The sequence below is a fragment of the Myotis yumanensis genome, unplaced genomic scaffold (genome assembly GCF_028538775.1).
Source record: "Myotis yumanensis isolate MYYU_CA2020_CCGP unplaced genomic scaffold, mMyoYum1.0.hap1 SCAF_5, whole genome shotgun sequence".
NCBI lineage: Eukaryota > Metazoa > Chordata > Mammalia > Chiroptera > Vespertilionidae > Myotis > Myotis yumanensis.
In genome coordinates this window covers 103,222,584-103,242,558 of record NW_027223756.1, presented here as the reverse complement: position 1 = coordinate 103,242,558, position 19,975 = coordinate 103,222,584, and the positions used below count along the sequence as shown (strand labels likewise).

Genomic DNA, 19,975 nt, shown 5'->3' with positions numbered 1-19,975 from the left:
TTCTCTCAGAGGTGCTTGCAGTGATTACCAGGACACTGAGATGCAGGGCCTCTTAGGGTAAGACTGGGGAGCAGCCACAGCTGCTTGCTCTGCCCTGTTGATCCCCTGAGACTCCTCCCCACCCAAGCTGTGCACAGAGGCTTTTACATATGAAAGGCCTGGCCCTTTGCAATCTGCAAATTACCTAACAAACTGCAGCTGAATCAGAGAGACCCAGAACTTCCAAAAGAAAGTCCAAGGCCCCACAGCAGCTTGCATTGCTTCACAGCTGGGCCTCATCTGGGCACCTCCAAACCCCAAACAAAGAAGAGGAATCTCTCCATAGCTCCTGCTGGGTAGCCTCAGGCAGAGGCTAAATTAGCACCTCCTTAGGGACCCAAGAGCCAGTGTACCCAGTGGTCAGAGTGGGACCATCCCAATTACAACTCCTCAGATCCATAAGGGACACACTCAGGGGGCAGACTCAGTGAGCACCAAAGCTCCACTGAAGCAAGTCTTGCCCCAGAAGAGTGTCTCCAGCTCAGAAGTTCTCCCACTGCAGACACAGCTGATTCTCACAGCCAATTGGCCTGGAGGTCAATTCCTCCCAGTGATACCTACAACAATCAAGGCTTAACTACAACAAGACTGTGCACAAAGCCCACAAAGAGGTGCACCAAGAGTGTCCACCTCAGGTAATTGGGGAGGCTGAGCCACTGGGCCCTATAGGACACCTAACACAGAAAGCCACTCTATCAACACAGGGAAGCATAAAAAATGTGGAGACAAAGAAACAAGTCACAAATGACAGAAACGGAGGAAAGCAAACTACTGGATATAGAGTTCAAAACCACACTATTAAGGCTTTTCAAGAATTTTCTAGGAACCGCTGATAAATTTAGTGAGACCCTCAAGAAATCTAGTGAGACCACCAATACATTTAGTGAGATCCTCAAGAATCTAGTGAGACCCTTGGGGTTATGAAAAAGGACCAACGAGAAATTAAGCATATGCTGACTGAAATAAAGGATATTATGCAGAGTTCCAACAGCAGACTAGAGGATCGAAAGAATCAAGTGAAAGATTTGAAATACAAAGAAGCAAAAATCACCCAACCGGAAAAACAAAAAGAAAAATGAATCCAAAAATATGAAGATAGTGTAAGGAGCCTCTGGGACAACTTCAAGCATACCAACATCCAAATTATGGGGGTGCCAGAAGAGAGAGAGCAAGATATTGAAAACCTATTTGAAGAAATAATGACAGAAAACTTCCCCTATCTGGTGAAAGAAATAGACTTACAAGTCCAGGAAATGCAGAGAACCCCAAACAAAAGGAATCCAAAGGGGACCACACCAAGATACATCATAATTAAAATGCCAAAAGCAAAAGACAAAGAGAAAATCTTAAAAACAGCAAGAGAAAGAAAATCAGTTACCTACAAGGGAATACCCATACAACACTCAGCTGATTTCTCAACAGAAACTATGCAGGCCAGAAGGGAGTGGCAAGAAATATTCAAAGTGATGAATAGCAAGAACCTACAACCTAAATTACTTTACCCATTCAGAATTGAAGGTCAGATATAGAGCTTCACAGATAAGGAAAAGCAAAAGGATTTCATCACCACTAAACCAGTATTATATGAAATTCTGAAAGATATCCTTTAAGAAGAGGAAGAAGAAGAAAAAGGTAAAGATACAAATTATAAACAACAAATACCCATCGATCAACAAGTGAATCTAAAAATCAAGTGAATAAATAACCTGATGAACATAATAAACCGGTGACTATAATAGAATCGGGGGCATAGAAAGGGAATGGACTGATTATTCTCAGGGTGGAAAGGGGTGTGGGGGGAGGTGTGGGAAGAGACTGGACCAAAATCGTACACCCATGGATGAGGACAGTGGGTGGCGGAGGTAAGGGCAGAGGGTGGGGCGGGAACCGGGTGGAGCGGAGCTATGGGGGGTGGGAAGAGGAACAACTGTAATAATCTGAACAATAAAGATTTAATTTATTTTTTAAAAAGTGTACATCACCAAGTCAAAGCAAGTATAAGGTGTAAAGTAGCTGTGCACTAAACACAAAATAAACAACATAATTATAAGATATAATCAAGTTCATAACGAATATAGGTGTTCTTATCATCATTATAGATTCTTGGGTAATGTGCTATGAGAGCATCCTGTGAACCAATGTAGATGGAGTTGTAAATTTTCCAATACACATCTCTGACCTTCCGGGCTGGGTGAAACAAGCCCTGTAAACAATACTGCAACATTCTACATGGCCCAATAGCAACTCTCAAGCCCTCCAGGGCTCCCATCACTGCCTGAATGACATGGGGAGATGTCTCAAACACATTGGGCCATACATAGTTCAACAAGTGATTCAGCGAATCTCCACAACCAAATCCATAAACCCCCAGTGCCATGTGTTGCACCACCGCACAAGCCGTCTGTCTGTGTACAAGGTCCCTATCCATCAGGGCATCTTCCAGTAATGGTGTGACAGCACAAATGTAGTCCTTGCCCATTTCACCGATATATTCGAACAAGAAGGAAAGGGACTTTAACACTCCGTTCTGAACATTGAGTTCAGGAACTCTGTATTCGTTCATTAAGGCAGGGAGCACTGTGAAGGGTGAACACGTTTCAGCAACGATAGCTATTGCTACAGTGGTACACACTCTGTTCTGCCTTTCCTGGACTTTGAGGTTGTTTAAAAGTGTAGCCAACACATCATGAGGGCCGATGGCCTTTGCAATATAACCAAATGTGTTGACTGTGGCTCTACGAATAGCCTTTTTGTGAGCTTTTAAGAGCTCCAAAAGCTCAAAGCAAATCCTCATCCACTCCCTTGCTGACACATACTCAGCTCCCCTGTCAGCAATACGCCCAACAAGATCAATACAATTCTCTTGCACTTTTTCATGCCTGTTCTTTAAGATGGGAGTGAGTCTAGGCAGCAGATCTTTAATTGGTGGAGTCATCTTATGCATACCTATTACATTCACAATGGCCTTCAGTGCTCCAAGAATGCTGCCCAGTACTTCAGGGTACTCTTCACCCAAATACTCATACAAAACAACACCCAAGTGCCCCATCAATTTTTCCTCTTGGCAAGTCTTCATAACAACAGCAGTTCTAGAGATCAAGTCAGCTGCCTGTTGCCTTACTTTTGTGGACTTGTTATTTAAACACCACAAAACTGTACCACAGATCTGAGGCAAGTAAGGTTTCATCCGTGTGCCAAGTGCATTGACCACTGTGCCAAATCCGTTCAACATGACTGAGTCCTCTGTAGTCTGTTCTTGAAAAGCATAAAGAATGCCATCAATCAGTTGTTCTTCAAGTTTGTGATCAATATCTGCTGCTCCCAAGTTGCCCATAATCTTCTCAATTGTTTCCATCACCATTTTTCTGTACTGTTCAGCTTCATCTCTCAGATCATCCATGATCCTGGATATAATTTCTGCTGCTCCTACTTTGTTAGCCAACTCCACCGTAGTATCAACTAGCTGTCGATAATTTCTTCTATCTAAAGCCATTCTGTGTTGCCAGAAGTGTTTAAAAAAGGGAAGAAGAATCTCTGTTTTAATGTAGTTTGCTTCTACACCATCCGTTCCACTGCTTTACCACCTTCAGCACAATTGTCTTCATTTCTTCATCAGGAGATTGGAATTCTCGAATAAGGATTAGCATCACTTCTTTAGTATAGTAGTTGGCATATTCTGCATCCATGAGAGGAATCAGATACCCAATAGCCTTTAAGAAGGCAGCCAGACCCTTTCCTCTGTGTTGGCGGATACCCTTCCATAGAAGCTTCAACACAGAATCAAAAGATTCAATACCATAAGGAGTTGCTGCTTCAGCCAAGGCCGCGATGGCCAACGCACTAACGGTTCGAACTTTCTGCTGCTCATCCACAAGACCGTGTTCAATGATTTCAACTAAACTTATCAGATGTGGCAAGATGGCACAGCCCATCAGAATAGCTACCTGCTGTACAATCTTAATACCAGTGTGTCTCGCTTGCCAGGACTTCTTGCTTTCGCACACAGCTTTTAAGAAGGGCAATAGTGAAGGAATGCCCAGGGCGGAAGCTACAACAGCAAAAGCTCTAGCTGTTGTGTTACGAACACATTCATCCATATTGTCTATATCGGGTCTCATGGTGGAGATCAGAGTGGCCAGACCAGCAGCCTTTGCCAAATTAGAAATAAGCTCTCGGCCTTCCACTCTAACATAGTAATCTTCATCAATCAGCAATGGTTCAATGACCACAGGATCTTATGCACATAGGGTCGAACTAAGTCATCAAGTTGTATAATATTCTATCAATAACTTTGACAAGCAGATGACGTTCTTGATCCTCAAGTGTAGGTGACATCAGCAGAGGAAGGATCTGATTAAGCAAAGGACCAGCTCCAAATTCACGAGTTTTATCGGTAATCTGACGCAAGGCAGCCTTTCTCATTGGGGGTGTACCATTCTTAATTTTTAAAAGCAATTTCATAATTTTTCTCTCTTTTTGCTCTTCTGGACTAAGTGTTGATTCATCAACATCAACCAAAAGTTTATCAAAGTAATGAATGTCGTCAGGTTTTAAAAAGGGAAGATTTCCAGATGGTTGGTTGTTGACACTTTGCATAATTCTGTCTTCAGTTTGCATGTGGAAACCAGTCATATCACCCAGAGGTGTTGGAGTGGCTGTGAGCTTTCGAGCTGGAGTTCGAATAGCGGCATAACCAGCTGGAGGAGGAAGTACCTTATACCCTTCTGGAAACATGGCATCTAAGTTGTCATCAGAAAGTGGGCGATTTCTCTCATCAATTTCTCTCTCCCAACGCCAAGCCTGAAGCTGTTCAGGAGTCATACTCATTATGTGACCTGGAGTAGGGGTAGCCATGTTCATGGCTGGTGTGCCAAGTGGTGTTTTCCCAGGAGTGGTGTTTTCCCATCTGACTGGCTGGTGTTTCGTCCCAACACGATTCCCTTTTACTGGCTCCAGGAGTGGGTGTTTCACCAATGGAATCTCCACCTCGATCTGTTCGAGGCGTCTCAGCCCATCCACGTCCATGCCCAGGAGTATCTCTTTCTGTCTTGGGGGTCTCATCCCATCGGTTTTTACGAGCACTGAAAGTTGCGCCTCCATGGCCTGGTGTTTCATGGCCTGGTGTATCCCCACGTCCAGGAGTAGCAACTCTTGCTGTTGTGACTTGGGCTGCTCACCTCTCCACTTGACCCATGGGATTGGTGTGTTTCCCATCCAGCTCTCTCAGGTCAGGGTGGGTCCTGGAGCATCCAGCCCCCATGGGTTGGGGAATATCAGCTGCATCTTCTGTCCGCAAATCTCCTTCTGAGATTCCTTTGCCATCCACGTGCCTGAAATTCTGCCATCGGAGATTCATTTTGTTGTCACCTGGCTGGGGTGGGGTGGGGGCTCTTTTTCAGAGTCTCCTCATTGCACTGTTTGGGGGTTTTTATTGTAAATGATAGCATAAAAAATTAGCTTGATCTTAGGCAACATATTTGAGTGAATTAACTATTAAAAAGTTTAGAGAGTGTTGCTGGCTTCAGGCATGGTTTAACCCAGGGGTTCCCGTTGTCAGCAGGACTCTGCCCCATTCCTAGGCAGTTTCCTGGGCTCTTCTCTGCTTCTGGGTCAGTTTCCTCTTCTGGGCATTAGCCCCCGACCCCACACAACAGTCGCTACGACACCATGTGGAGACAAACAGCCTCTCTCTGAGAGGTTCCTTCCAAAGAAGAAGTAGCGTTGGAGAACCCCCAGCAAATGTCTCCCAGCTCATTGACCCACATTATGTGTTCCCTGCACTTCTCTCCCCAAATAATCACTGTGTCCAGGTGATAGTAGCCACTACCCTGGGGCAGCATTGCCATTTATTGCACAACTAGAGGCCCAGTGCACAAAATTCATGCACAGGGGTGGGGGGTGTCCCTCAGCCCCACCTGCACCCTCTCACATTCCGGGACCCCTCGGGTAGGGTCCCTAGACCTGGCCAGCGATCAGTGCCTATTGGGGCTTTCCTTCCCCAGGCTGCCGGCAACTGGACCTGCACCCACCACTGCCATTGCTTGCCATCTGTACCGCGCTGTTCCCCTCCACCCCCCGCCATTGGTTTTCTCCCTCTGCGGTGACAGGTGTGGGGTGTGATCACTTGGCTGGCCTGGGCCTCCCACAGTGAGGCAATCGATTAAGGGACCCCCAGATTGATCACCACACAGAGGGAGTCCCTGCCCACTCACTGCAGCATCGCCGGCCAGGTAGCCTGGGCGGTGTGGCCTGGGCCTCTGCTCTGCGATCAATCACCCAGCAGGGGGAGCCTCCACCCACCCAGCCAGAGGGTGGCCTGGGCCTCCCTCTGCGATCATGGGGCTATGGTGGGGTTCCCTGACCAGTCACATCGCACCTGCCTTGGCAGGCCTGGCACCTGTCAGTGCGTGTCATAGGGTGGTTGTCCAGAAGGTTGTCTAGATGGTTGTTCCTCTATTCGGTCGTTCAGTTGATTTGAAAATTACGCTTTCATTATTATAGACTAGTGGAACGGTGCACAAAATTTGTGGATGGGGGTGGTATCCTTCAGCCTTGTGAACTTCAGACTTGTGACTTGGAGCAGAGCCTAATGTCCCCAGTCAAGGTGGTTCTGACTGCCAATTCCTGGGCTCTTTTGGGCTGAGGCACATGCTGGACATGGGTTTAAATCACATGCCCACACCTCAGCCCTCTTCTCCCTTCCCCCAGGGACTTGCTAAGCTTAGTGCTGAAGCTAAACATCCCTGTGAGTTGCTGGCCCAGGGCAACCCCCATTGAGATTTACTCTTTCCAGCTGAAGAGAAACATGTGGGTCTCCAGACTCATCTTAGGTTTTGCCATATTTGAGTTCATCTGCCTGTTCTAGCTTTTGCAATGGCACACCACTCTGGGGCTTCTTTCCAGAAGGGGGCTTTCCAAGTTTAAAGGAATAGGAGAAAGTTAAGCCAACAGGACTGCCATCTCCAAGGTCTGGCCCAGACACCAGGCCATGGCATGGAACGGAGGGACTTTGACCAGTGAAAGCAGGAAAGTCAAGTTTATCACCTCCCAGAGGAAAGGCCAAGGAGAAGCGGCTACCTTCCGGGAGCCTTGGGTTTTGGTATTTAGGAGTGGGACACAGCAGCTAAGCCCTCAATCAAGGTGGGCTCAGGTGGGGAAGTTCCACACCCACTGGCCTTGCCATTTGCAAAGGAGGTCGGCATTTTCCGGCGTCCAGGGCATGCAGACCCTCCTTCGGGCCACATGTTCCAGTGCAGGCCCCGGGTCCAAGCTCTGTCAGCTGTGGGCAGCTGTGGTCTTCAGCTCAGCTGCCTGCATGCTCACCTCCCACCAACAGGGCTCCCAGCTCCACAGCAAAGGGCATTCCTGGGAGAAAGGGTGCGCTTCCCACACAAGGAAGAGAGGAGCTGCCCTGAGAGTTTTCCAAGGCTTTTTCTCCAGTTGAGGGAAACAGACAGGTTTTCAGAAGTAAGAAAGCAGGAGAAACATCTCAGAGACAGAAAGCGCCTGTATTCTTGACTCCAGGACTTCTGTGAAGAGGACAGGAGGAAGACCCCCCAGGAGGCTGCCAAGAGAGGCCCTGGCTTTTGGAGGGAGAGTGAGCAAGCCCCCGGGTTTTCGAGGGAAAGCAAGACCCCAGCTTTTCAAAGGAGAGTGAGCAAGCCCCCAGCTTTTCGAGGGAGAGTGAGCAAGCCCCCAGCTTTTCGAGGGAAAGCAAGACCCCAGCTTTTCAAGGGAGAGTGAGCAAGCCCCCGTCTTTTCGAGGGAGAGAGACCACGGCTTTTCCAGGGAGAGCGAGCCAGACCCCAGCTCTTAGAGACAGACTGGCTTTTGTAGACTGAGAGCCCCGCATCCCCACCCGGAACACTCCATTTTGAAAGAAAGAGAGGCTTCTCCCATCCTCCTGGATTCTTCTTGTGGCCCTCCTGCAACTCAGAGGAGCCTTAGAGCCACTATCACCTGCCCAGCTTTCTTCAGTCACAGGGACTAGGCCAGCCGTGGGCAAACTACGGCCCGCGGGCCGGATCCGGCCCGTTTGAAATGAATAAAACTAAAAAAAAAAGACCGTACCCTTTTATGTAATGATGTTTACTTTGAATTTATATTAGTTCACACAAACACTCCATCCACGCTTTTGTTCCGGCCCTCCGGTCCAGTTTAAGAGCCCATTGTGGCCCTCGAGTCAAAAAGTTTGCCCACCCCTGGGCTAGGCTGAGCAGCAGCACTCTCCACCTGGGGTTTTATAGGCTGTGGAGACTGAGCCACACTTCTACCTGGAAGCTCTCTGGGTGGGCAGCTGGTTCTCTCTTCTCCCTGCCTCCCTCCCTCTCAATCAGTAGCTAGCACCCGCCCCATCACTCATTTCCTGATCTGCAAGTCACCAATAGCAGGAAAAGAAAGGGAGGTTTCCATGGTGGGCAGCACCCAAGCCCTGCAATGAAGGTGCTTTCCCACCCGCCCCCCTCAACCTCCCCTCTCACCCCCCAGCAGAACCCTGGGTTGGAAAATGAGGGCCAGGTGCTTTGCAGGCTGAATATGTAATTATGCCCCGTGATGCTAACAGAGCATTAAGGTCATGCCCATTTGCCTGGAAGTTACTCCTTTGGATTTGAGTTTCTCCAGCAGCTCCTTCAAATCAGCATTGTTTCTGGGAAAGAAAGAAAAACGCAGAGTTTAAGAGGGCCCTGTCAAGTCCCCATTTTCACTGCCCCAGCCCTCCAGAAACCCCTCAAAAAGGATCCACAGGTGGGAGGCATCCTTTAGAAGTCAATTCCCCTGAATCAGTCTGGGAGCCCAGCTGCAGGCCCCCTGCTAGGCCTGAGTAAGGAGATGGGTAGGAAGGGTGCCCTTTCAGGACAGGTACTGCTGAGTGACATGAGAGTTTCAGGTCCGCAGGGGCAGGCCTGGCAGCCAGAAGAAGGGGGCACACAGGAGTCTCTGGGCAAGAAGGAGGCTTTCTGTGCACCGTGCTTGACATAAGACATAACTTGACCTCAGACACCCACCCACTCTGGGGTTAGAAAAACTCCTAGAAAGGAAACATGTTCATCTCAGGGGTTAATTCTTTTTCTTGCAGTGCATTGGAAAGTTGCTTTTGTTAAACATCACTGGTTTCCTAATCAAAATACTGTCCACATTCTCTTTCTCTAAACAGCTTCTTCATCCCCCGCCCCCCCCGCCCCCCCCCCCCCCCCCCCCCCGCCACCAGGTTTTAGCCCAGGGGTGGGCAAACTTTTTGACTCGAGGCCCACAATGGGTTCTTAAACTGGACCGGAGGGCCGGAACAAAAGCATGGATGGAGTGTTTGTGTGAACTAATATAAATTCAAAGTAAACATCATTACATTAAAGGGTACGGTCTTTTTTTTTTTTTTAGTTTATTCATTTCAAACGGGCCGTAGTTTGCCCACGGCTGTTTTAGCCTGATCCCTACAGGCCACCTAGAGGGACCCCACCCGTGCACTGGGCCTCTAGTTTCTCAATAAAACTTTGGGGAGTGGGGGGGAGGTAAGCATAAGAGTTACCATGTGATCCAGAGTTAACATATGATACCACTTTGAGGCATATTTCCAAGAGAAATGAAAAATGTGCAGGAATGTTTATAGCAGTATGATTATAATAGCCCCCAATTGGAAACAACTGAAGTGTCCACCACCTGATGGGTGGGTAAATAAGATGCATTTCATACGATGGAATATTACTTGGTAATAAAAAAGGGTGATGTATTGTACTGCTCTATTCTACACATGGAGGAATCTTGAAAACATTATGCTACCTGAGAAGGCCAGATCAAAAGGCCACATAGTATATGATTCTATTTACACAAAATGTCCAGAATAGGCAAGTCCATAGAGACAATAGATTAGTGGTGCATTAGGACTGGGGGAAGGGGCCTTGGAGGGAAAGTGGACGTAATTGCCAATGGGTGTGGGGTTTCTTGTAGGGTGATAAATACATTCTAAAGTTGACCTTGGTGATGGCTGCACAACCCTGTGAATGCACTTAAAACCATTGAGTGGTACAATTGAAATGAGTGAATTTTATGTTATGTGAGTTATATCTTAATAGAGATACACTCTAGCATGTTTTTATACATATGTGAAAGCCAGGCATTTATGGCCTGATTTGCATGCTTCCTGTTTAGCTGCTGACACTGGCTTTGGCCTGGAGACAGTCGCTCTGCCCTTCACCGACAGCAGCTTGGCATCAAGTCGCCCTCAGCCGCCTACTATTGCTGGCCCTGCACACACTTGCCCGCTTACTATTGCTTTCCTGGCCCACTGCACTTCTGCACAAACCTGTGGTGCTCCCCGGGCAGTGTCTGGGACTCGGCCTTTCTCAGGACCCCTCCAACCGCCAGGGCTTGGCAGGAGCTCCCTTTCTGACCTTGTGTCCCAGAGGGGCTGGTAGCAACCCCCCAAGAAGAGGTTACATGCCACTCCTTGACCCCAGGAACTGAGCCCCACTTGGCCCCCCTGGTGAATCCTGGAGCTGGAGAGTCAGCCCAGTGCCCTTGGCCCCTTACCCTCCTGTCAGCCACCTGAAGATTTGAGGGAGTGCCGATATGAAACAAAGGCAGTGTGTCCCAGAACGAAACGGAGTATTTGGGGGTAGAGGGGTGTGAAAGAACAGGTGCCACAGTTTGGTAGGGGAGGTATTGAGCCTCTTCAGGGCCACCTGCCCTCGAAAGCATGGAGACCGGGTACTCTTACACAGGCTTTTATTAGGAGTCAGGGGCTGCTTCCCTCTCCTGGTCTCTGCCTGCCCCACCCATAACACCCTACCAGGTGGGGCTCGTCCGTTGGTCTAGAGGTATGATTCTCGCTTTGGGTGCGAGAGGTCCCGGGTTCAAATCCCGGACGAGCCCAGTTTTATGCTTTTTACAAAATAAAATTTGTTACATGGCCAGTTTGGGTTCTATACAGGCAGTGGGAATGGCCGAGCTCCGGGAGAGCGGGGTCTCGGGAAGGAGAGCACGTGGATGAGCGGGGAGCCGCCTGGGATCTGCAGGAGCCGAGAGAGGCTGCGTGCAAGACCTCCTGCTTGGGGCTCAGTCCATTGCGGGGCGGTCCTTTGGGCCTATGAAATTGCAAGAAGGCCGAGTCGGAGTAGGTTGTTGCAGTCAATAGAGGAACTGGAGGAGCGTTTTTTCAAGTTTCCGTTGTGTAGTGGTTATCACGTTCGCCTAACACGCGAAAGATCCCCGGTTCGAAACCGAGTGGAAACAGGACTTGCTGGACCTCTGTTTTCCTCCCCGGCCTTTTAAAATTTCTCGTGTTGCATTCCATTTGGAACCCTCGGAGACAATGCAGGACATCACGTCATCATCTCCACCTCGTTACAGAGACAGACGGGATCCAGAGAGATCGGCACCACAGCCCTGATCTCCCGCTTCGGCCACCTGCCCCCGTAAGGTCGCTGGCCCCACACCGGGTTCTGCACGAATAAGGGCAGAACTTCCCGCTAGAGTTCCATTTCGTATAACCCATTGGAAAAAATGGGTTATTGTGACCCAGAGGAAAAAATGCTTAGAGGGTAGAAGATGCTGCAAAAGCTTGTCGGCACTCCAACCCACACCCACAAAGAGCCTGAAGCCTTGGCCAGCACCTTAGGCCGCTGCGACAAGTAACCGCAGCGACGAGGTCAATTCGGTTGTCTATTCTCAGTGTTGGTAACGTCCCCAGCAGCCTCAGGAAAACTTCGTATGGAATTTTAAACCAAGAGCAATAGGCCAAGGAGGTGGTGCAAGGGAGCCTTTACAAACTAAAACGGGGGTGGGAGGGAGAAAATTAAAGTGAAGAAGCTCATAGAAACATACTCTTGGGTAGCTGTCCACCGCCCCTTCTAGGAAACCCCAGATGACTTTAAAGGGGCCTTTTACGTTTACCCAGAAACAGCCAGTCCGAGTAATTACAGCAGCCATTTAAAACGAAGGGCTGTGCTCGGTGGATAGAGCATTGGCCTGAGGACTGAAGGGCCCAGGTTCAGTTCTGGTCAAGGGCACGAACCTCGGTTGCAGGCTCCATCCAGGTTCCTGATGGGGCATATGCAGGAGGCAACCAATCCATGTATCCCTCTCATCACTAATGTTTCTTTCTCTCCCTCTCCCTTCCTCTCTGAAATCAATAAAAATATATTTAAAAAATAAAAGAAAACTCTAAAAATAAATACATAAAATGAGGGACTGTGTGATGGAGACTCACTTGTTGAGATTGCTGATGAGGGTGACAGACCAATCAACTTGCCGATTTTCTTGAATAAGGGTGGGAAAAGAAGAAAAAGGAGAGAAACCTCACAGCTGGTCTCAAAACTGAGTCTTTTTTCTCCTGGGTTCGCTGTTAGGCTGGATGGTCTGTCACAAACGTAGACCTGGGGTCTGCCCTGGATGGGCTACTGAGCCCACCAGCAAAAGATTCAGTTATTTCATTTCTCAAAAATAAACAAACACCCAAATAAATAAACAACATGAGCAGTCAGCTGTGAGCCATGCTGTCATTGTAATACCCGCAAAATTCGGTTGTCAGCAGTTGTCTTCATCACAATTCTTCAGAGATTACACAAAACTTTTTGTTTTTCACTCAAGTCAACCATAAAGCAATGGGACGGTGTGAATGAAAAGGGCTATGCAGTCAACCCGACAAGCTCAGGGGCTACATGGCAAGCCTGACATTGTCGGCCTAATAAGCTTAGTGACCAAAAGCAACCACACGGGATGGTCTGACCACAAATTTCTAACTGGGCAGGTCATGGTGGGTATCACAGGCCTATAGCTCCCTTAGCAAAGGAAGTAAGCCCGAACCACTGTGGTTAGGCATCTAGGATAGCATACCCAGTGTACTGGTTAATAATGTGCATTTTTTCAACAGATAGAGTTACATATATGTTGATATATATGCGATTTGATGTGTATGCTATTTTGTTGTATTGACAGCAAGCTTCAAAACTTCATATGTCAAATTTGCTGAAGGTATCAACATCATAGATATTTTTACGCTTAAAAATGTTGAATTTCGTGCCAAAAAACGAGCATTAGCGGGAAGTTCTAATTCATTACTTTATTTGGAAGAAAAAGCTATCATTATACTTCGGGAAGGTTATGGTGAACATGCTCCATCTCAAAATACTTGTGAAACGATGGTTTAAACGCTTTAAAAGTGATGGTTTTGATGTGAAAGACAAAGAACGTCCAGGTCAACCGAAAAAGTTTGAAGACCAACAATTACAAGCATCATTGGATGAAGATGCATGTCAAACTCAAAAACAACTTGCAGCAAACAATTTCTGATCATTTACAAGCACTGGGAAAGATTTTAAAGGAAGGAAAATGGGTGCCACATCAACTGAAGGAAAGACAAATGGAAAAACTGAAAAGTCATCAGTAAAATGTTGCTTCAATGGCACGAAAGAAAGTCTTTTTTGCATTGAATTGTGACTGGCGATGAGAAGTGGATTCATTTTGAGAATCCCAAATGCACAAAATCATGGGTTGATTCAGGTCAACCATCAACATCAACTGCAAGGCCAAATCGCTTCGGAAAGAAGAGAATGCTCTGCGTTTGGTGGGATCAGGAAGGTGTGGTGTATTATGAGTTTCTAAAACCAGGTGAAATCGTTAATACTGATCGCTACCGACAACAAATAATCAATTTGAACCACGCTTTGATCGTAAAACCACCAGAATGGGCCAGAAGACAAGGCAAAGTAATTTTGCTTCTTGATGACGCACCATCACACACTTCCAAACCAGTTAAAGACACGTTAAAAGATCTTGCCTGGGAAGTATATTCATCCGACCTTGCTCCTTCAGATGACCACTAGTTCCGATCGATGGCCCACGCACTTTCTGAGCAGCACTTCAAAACATAGGAAGAAGTGGAAAATTTGGGCTCTGAATGGTTTGCCTCAAAACAAGAGAAGTTCTATTGGGACAGTATCCACAAATTACTTGAAAGATGGGGAAAATGTGTAGCTGGCGATGGACATTATTTTGAATAAAGCGCTTTCGATGTTTCTCTTGAAATTATCGTGTTTTCTTTGATTACAAAATCCGCCTTTATTAACCGGTACACCTGGTACCTTTGAAATGTCAGAGTAATTTTCTTTTCCTTCCTCTCGAAGGCACAACCGCCACACCAGAGGCCAGGACCACCAGGCAGGAGACCGCAGACCCCTCCTTGCCGCATACCATCTCTGTGTGCTATAAATATGAAATGTTGACTATCCTTTACCCACCAATGTAAAATATGTATTGGTTCTCTATTTTGACATTTATCCAATCCTAGCTGATTCCACCCCCACCTCTGCTTTCTCCTGCACCTTTAATCTATCACCAATGGACTTCATGCACCTTCCTTATCACTCGATCTTTGATTTTAATGTATAAAATAAGCTGCAACACTGCCATTCTCCGGAGCATGTGAAATCTTGCTCCCCAACATGTCATCAGTTTTGCTCAAAGAAACTCATGACAATTCTCTACAGGTTTGGATGTTTCTTATGTCAATGACAGAATTCAGCAGTTTCTTTTATTTCTTTCATTTTTATTTCTTTTTAATATGTTTTATTGATTTTTATTTTTATGTTTTTCTTTTCTTTTTTAAAAAATATTTTTTATTGATTTTTTACAGAGAGGAAGAGAGAGGGATAGAGTTAGAAACATCAATGACAGAGAAACATCAATCAGCTGCCTCCTGCACACCCCTTGCTGGGGATGTTCCCGCAACCAAGGCACATGCCCTTGACAGGAATCGAACCTGGGACTCTTCAGTCCACAGGCCGACGCTCTAGCCCAGTGATGGCGAACCTATGACACGCGTGTCAGAGGTGACACACGAACTCATTTTTTTTTGGTTAATTTTTCTTTGTTAAATGGCATTTACATATATAAAATAAATATCAAAAATATAAGTCTTGCCCAGCGGCAGATCATGTTGGCAGAAGGAAACAAGGCAGCCAGTCTACAGTCAGCAGAGCTCAGAGGGCTTTCTGCATGCAGCATCCTACCAGCCAATGCAAATAAGAGGCCAGGGGAAGGAGAAAGTTCATAGAAACGAAAATTGGAGCTGAAACGTAGGTACTGATACCATAATTGCACTCATTATGACCTGACACGAATATCGAATATCGCAGTCACAGTGTAGAGCTGGGGCTAGTGTTTCTGAACAGAAGAAGAAGGTTGAATTGTGTCCTGGAAAAAAGATACGTCGGAATCCTAACTCCCAGGACCTCAGGATGTGACCTTTTCTGGAAATAGCATCTTTGTAGATACGATCGAGTTAAAATCAGATCAGGGCCAGCTCTCATCCAAAATGACTCGGGGAAAGGGGGAAATTCTGAGGCAGGCACGTGGGGAGAAGGCCATGAGGGCATGCAGGCAGAGGTCAGGGTGATGCTTTCACAAGCCAAGGAACCCCGAAGATTGCCATCAAACCCCCAGAAGCCAAGGGAGAGGCCTGGAACAGATTCTGCCGTAGTCTCAGAAGGAACCAACCCTGCCAACACCTTGAACTCAGAGTTCTGGCCTCCAGACCTGTGAGAGAATACATTTCTGTTGGTTAAGCCCACCTGGTCAGTGACATTGGCTTGCAGCAGCCCCAGGGAATTAATACAGGGGTAGCATAACAGACCAGGATGACTGTTATTAGGCAGGGAAAAGCAGCAGTGCGGACATCTCCACTTCTGTCAGAAACGGGCCCTTGCAGGCGATACAGGCAAGTATAGGAGTAGAGAGAAACAACTCACTAAATGCTGAAACAACAAACAAAAAACATAGCAGAGGGGCACCGCAGATGAGCCATCAGTCAAAACTGCAGCAGAACCCATTTCTCTTAATTATTTGGAAAGCAAGTTGCTGCCGGCTCTATCCCCACATACAAGAATAACTTCCCGAGGAGTTACATTCATAGTGGAAAAGTAAGCATTTGGTTTCTTTTTGCTTCTTCCTTTGTCTCCTTCTCCTGTAGCCTTTAAATAATAAAAAATCATTTATTGAGCTAGTTGGCATATACTTGGGACTCTGAGGAATATGTAAATTTAGATTTCTGTCCTCAAAATGTCTAAAATATAATGGGGAAGCTTAGGTGTGAAAAATAAATTTTAATGACAATTCAGGAGATTCAATGTCAAAATAAGGGCAGACAATAGCAAGGACATAAGGAATGGCCTCGTGCTACTTACTTCCATGACTGTCTCTAAGCTGACTGGAACTCCAGTGTAAAGTAATACTGAATAGTTGGGGTGACAGTTTCATTATTAAGTCCGCTGCCTTCTGCAAGAGTTTACTATTTATCCTTTATTAGATTCAGGACGTTTCTTTCTATTCTTAATTTTCTCAGAGGTTTCTTTATTTAATTAATCATGAATTTAGGTTGCATTTTATCAAATGTCTACTTTTTAAATCTACTGGGGGTATTTTTCTTCCAAACTCTTTCATGGACTTAGTTATAGAAAAGATTTGAAGATGTTTAACCATTTGTGCAGTCCTAGGAAAAGGCGGGTAGATCACTGTTATTTTTTTGCAATATGAAGTGTGACAGGTTGTATTATCTGAAAATGGCTTCAATAAGATTTTCCATCTTACCTGTTCTTCCAACAATATAATTTGCTTCTCCCATGGGCAGGTTGGGTTTAGGTTCCCTCTCCGGAAATCTAAATGTACCAAGGCTCTGATAGAAGTGACATGATAGGACTTCTCAGGCTAGGCCATGCCGGAAGCCGGTCCATCTTGCTGCTTGACACAGTCACTGCAGGGAAGAAACATCTGCACAGCACATGTTTCAAGGGACGTGGCATATATGGCATACTGTTCTTAATATGTTTGCTCCCCTTCTTGGTGCTATGTGTTTTAACCAGGGTCACCTCTCTGAGAAAGGTTGTCTCCCCAGGTAGGGATTTTTCCCTGAAGTTAGTTAAGGGGTTTTATCCCCTCCCTAAGTGCCAGGCGGGTAGTTAATCACCTTAACTATGACCAATCACGCTGAAGCTACATAATCTTTACTTCCTGGAATGGAGATAAGAAACGCCCTAACCTTTGGAATGGAAATTGACAGGATTAAAACCAACTGGTATAAATACAGCTGTAGCGAGACAAGGAGACACAGAACCTGGCTGGAGATCCAAACCAGAACTTGGCTGGAGATCCAGAACTTGGCTAGAGATCCGGGCTAGGCCGCTGATCAACTGAACGCTGTCTCCGTGGCATTCCTCCTTCGCGGACTCTGTCCACACCTCTGGGGACTCCTGGACCTGCTGGGGTTGGACCCCAGCATACCGGGACTCAGAGGAGGCGCGGTGCGGACGTAAACTACCGACGGAGAGAGGCGCACACGGAGCGGGCCGGCGGCCGAGGGCGCGGTTGCCCTTTCCAATCCGGAGGGAGTCCCAACCACACTTTGAACTGAGCAATTACAAAGCAACTCTGGAGTGCACGCCCCGGAAGCGGAAGCGAGCGCTGGAGAGCGCTCCTTAACCCGGCGGCGGATTCGAGGGGTTTGTTTTTCCACCCGTGGCATCTCGGAAGAGCGGCTGCAGCACCGGCCATGCCGTCGGAGAGTCGCTGCTGGGAGACCCTGCAGGCGCTGCGCAGCTCCGACAAAGGTCGCCTCTGCTACCACCGCGACCGGCTCCTGCGGGGCGAGGATGTTTTAGAAGAACGTGCGTCCACTCCCCAGCTATCTTCTTACGCCGGATGGGTGGTAGATCATGTCCTACCCCACGCACAAGAGACCCTGTCTCCCTCCGAGACTTCAACATCCTCTAGATCCACTTCAGGCCTGGACCAACCTTCATTTGTTCCCAAGTCTCCCATAAGAAGCCTTGCCTTCTCAGCAGCATCCCCAAGAACACCAGCAACACCAGGTGGGACCAAGGGCACACGTGAGTCCCAGCCCACGGAGCCCATGTTACTTCGGTCCTCCAGGGGCATCGAGGTGGAAGGCTGCATCCGAATGTATGAGCTAGTGCACAGAATGCAAGGAACAGAGGGCCTGCGGCTGCGGCAGGAGGAGCAGGAGAGGAAGGTGCGAGCGCTCTCTCAGATGGCATCCGAACAGCTGAAGCGTTTTGATGAACGGAAGGAACTGAAGCGTCGTCAAGAATTCCAGGACTTGAGGGAAATGATGGAGAAGAGCTCCAGAGAAGCCCTGGGGCAGCAAGAAAAGCTGAAAGCGGAGCATCGCCACAGAGCGGAGATTCTCAACCTGAAGCTGCGGGAGGCAGAGCAGCAGCGCCTGAAGCGGGTGGAGCAGGAGCGGCTGCGGAGGGAGGAAGGCCAGCTTCACCTGCGGAGCCTCTGTGCCGCGCAGGAGGAGCTGCTGCATCTCAACCAGCAGCTGGACTCCGTGGGCCAGCACAGAGGCCCGAAGGTGGACCCGCTGGCCTTGCGGAGCCGAGGCAACCAGCTGTGCGGCCTCATCTCGGGGCTCATTCGGACCACCTCGGAGAACGGCTTTCCCACGGCAGAGGACCAAGCCTTGGCCGAGAGCGCGCTGCAACAAGTGCGGGACCTGCTGAGGGACGCCAGGGCGTGTGAAGACAAGAGGAGGCAGGATGAAGAGGAGGCCCAGGTGAAGCGGCAAGAGGCACAGGTGCAGCAGAGGCCAGAGGTCCACAACGAGTGCCCCGCTCCCAGCCAGGGCCCGGGAGGGACACGGAGTGAAGGCCTCCAGCTGAAGGTGCAAGACAGTACAATGCAGTGGTACCAGCAGCTGCAGGAGGCCTCCCGTCAGTGTATGCTGGCCTTTGAGGGACTGGCCAGAAGCAAGGACAGCCAGGTCAAAAAGATAAAGATGGACCTCCAGAAGGCAGCCACTATCCCAGTGAGCCAGATCTCCACCAGCGCAGGCTCCCAGCTGAAGGAGATCTTCGACAAGATCCACAACCTGCTCTCTGGGAAACCTGTTCAATCTGGTGGGCGCTCTGTGTCCGTCACACTGAATCCACAGGGCCTGGACTTTGTCCAGTACAAACTGGCAGAGAAATTTGTGAAACAAGGAGCGGAGGAGGTGGCCTCTCACCATGAAGCTGCGTTCCCCATCGCCGCCGTAGCGTCCGGGATCTGGGAGCTGCACCCGAGGGTGGGGGACCTCATCTTGGCTCATCTGCACAAGAATTGTCCCTACTCTGTCCCTCTCTACCCGGCTTTCAGGGAGGGAATGGCTTTGGAAGACTACCAAAGAATGCTTGGCTACCAAGTGAAGGGTTCCAAGGTGGAGCAGCAGGACAACTTTCTGAAACGCATGTCCGGGATGATGCGTCTCTATGCTGCCATCATCCAGCTCCGGTGGCCGTATGGAACTCGACAAGAGGTTCACCCTCATGGCTTAAACCATGGCTGGCGCTGGTTGGCACAGATACTAAACATGGAGCCCCTGCCAGACGTGACGGCCACCCTCCTCTTGGACTTCTTAGAGGTGTGTGGGAATGCCCTCATGAAGCAGTATCAGGCCCAGTTCTGGAAGATGATGCTTCTCATCAAAGAGGACTACTGCCCCAGGATTGAAGCCATTACAAGCCCGGGACAGATGGGGTCCTTCATTCGCCTCAAGAGGTTCTTGGAGGAATGTTTGCAGCGCAAGGAGGTTCCTGTCCCCAAGGGCTTTCTGACTTCCTCCTTCTGGCGTTCCTGACGTCACTCGTCACCCACTGGCGGCACCGTTTTGTTGCAGAGGCGCAGTAATAAAGCCACTGAGCAGAGCTGTGTTTGAGAGAGCACTGTCAGATTTAGTAACCTACCAATATGTATTTTTATATATTTATGCCTTGTGACTAGGAAAGGTCTTCATGGGCCACTGATGACTCCTCAAGGGATCCACATGACAGAAGGAATGGATTTGGCCTTCTCACTTTTGCAAACATTTTGAGGTGGTTAGCACTGGATGCCACTGTTTTATTACCTTTCTGTCTCGAATCTTTCAGAAAGCCGGTAATACCTAAGCATT

The 19,975-nt window shown here is 48.1% G+C and overlaps 2 non-coding genes and 2 pseudogenes across 2 annotated transcripts; 3 read left to right on the top strand and 1 right to left on the bottom strand.

Moving 5' to 3' along the window:
* Positions 1-2,083: 2,083 nt before the first annotated feature.
* On the bottom strand, positions 2,084-7,402 carry LOC139011540 (splicing factor 3B subunit 1 pseudogene; annotated as a pseudogene).
* A 3,427-nt stretch (positions 7,403-10,829) lies between these two features.
* On the top strand, positions 10,830-10,905 carry TRNAP-UGG (transfer RNA proline (anticodon UGG)). Its single transcript has one exon. It is a non-coding gene; the product is annotated as a tRNA-Pro (tRNA).
* A 287-nt stretch (positions 10,906-11,192) lies between these two features.
* TRNAV-AAC (transfer RNA valine (anticodon AAC)) lies at positions 11,193-11,265 on the top strand. Its single transcript has one exon. It is a non-coding gene; the product is annotated as a tRNA-Val (tRNA).
* A 6,310-nt stretch (positions 11,266-17,575) lies between these two features.
* On the top strand, positions 17,576-19,663 carry LOC139010016 (mRNA export factor GLE1 pseudogene; annotated as a pseudogene).
* The last annotated feature ends 312 nt before the right edge of the window (positions 19,664-19,975 follow it).